The sequence below is a fragment of the Dioscorea cayenensis genome, chromosome 12 (assembly GCF_009730915.1).
Source record: "Dioscorea cayenensis subsp. rotundata cultivar TDr96_F1 chromosome 12, TDr96_F1_v2_PseudoChromosome.rev07_lg8_w22 25.fasta, whole genome shotgun sequence".
Taxonomy (NCBI): Eukaryota; Viridiplantae; Streptophyta; class Magnoliopsida; order Dioscoreales; family Dioscoreaceae; genus Dioscorea; species Dioscorea cayenensis.
The window spans coordinates 14,103,223-14,104,830 of record NC_052482.1 but is presented as its reverse complement, the minus strand read 5'-3'; positions in this window follow the sequence as shown (position 1 = coordinate 14,104,830).

The following is a 1,608-nucleotide window of genomic DNA, read 5'->3' as shown; positions in this document are numbered from 1 at the left end:
CTGACAAGTGTGCAGACAACATACTCTGAAGGTGACACTCATAAGAGAAATTGAAACAAATCACAGTGAAAATATCCACATAATTAAAAAAAAAAAGAAATGATCTTTAAGGCCAAGGTTGAAAAAGAGTGAAGAAATTGAGGAGATTTACATTATACCTGAAGAGATCGCCGCCAGAATCAAAGTCATACCCACTGATTGAAGCCTGGAACCGATATTGATCTTGGAAACGGAGACGACAAGGATCGGAGGAGAGGCCTTGAAGTGAAGAAGATGAGAGAATGCGAGATTGCGGGGAGTGAGATCTAGGGTTCGTATTTCGTAATTTTTGTTTTTTTCCAACCACCTTCCTAACTTTGCTGTTTTTTAGATAAATCCCTTATTTTTCTGATTTTCATATAACTTCCCTCTAAAGTTTGTATAATATATTATAATATATTTATATAAGATATATATAATGTATTTATATATAAATTTATGATATAAAAATTATAATATTATATATATATATATTAATTTATATTGAAAGCTCGATTAGGCTCGCGAGCCTATCGAGGTGGGTATTTTGAGGCTCGAGCTCGACTAGTAAAACTATTCTAGTAGCTCAAGCTCGAGCTCGGCTCGCAGAATTTAGAATCGAATTTGAATATTATTTGAGCCGATCTCGAATAGCTCACGAGTAGCTCTGCTCGCTTACACCCCTACTCTAACCCTAGCCGCTATTTGGAGAAGAAAAGAAGATTGTTTCTTAATTCCGGTGTGTGATCTAGAGCTGTTGGACTTTCGTTCGGCGCTAGGAGATCTTAGGCAATCCGAGAAACAAATTCGTCACATCAAAGAAAAGACTTTCAAACGTTAAGAGGTAATTTTCTAGGGATTTTTAACTAAATTACGGTGTTCATTAAAACAATTAGAATATATCGCAAAACTATTGTTGCTTCCGCATCTAACAGTGGCATCAGAGCCAGGCTAATTGATTTCATGAACACTAAGAGTAAATCATATAATTTCATTGGTGATTATAAAAATCAAAATATACATGGTAAATTAAAATTAGATTTTATACATGACTATTGATTTTATAAATTAGGGTCCATTGATTTATTTAATATTTTTATATAAATAATATATAAACTAAATAAATCTAAAGTTGCTTCGAGTGATGCGTGAGCACTATACAAAACTGATTTATTTAAAGATTATATATAGATAATATTAATATTATTGTTAAATAAATAAATAATTACATAGGTTGTGCTGCACTATGTGATTTATTTAAAATTTTTATATATAAATAATGATAATAAATAAATAAATTAAAATTTAGTGGGCCTCACGCAATAGTTGAGCAGTGCTGCGTGGGTGGCCCATGTATATATATTATTTTATGGGAGAATTGGTTATAAACCCCTCAAAAGTTCTATAATTGCATATTTACTCTCCGAAAAAACATTGTATATATACCCCTGAAAAATATAGGAATTGCGGATATGCCCTTACTGTTAGATTTCGATAATCAAACTTGATTAACTATGGTTATAACTTGGATTAAGATATACAAAAGGTCCAAAATAACCCTTGTACAACTTAAAAAAACTTTTCAAGGGT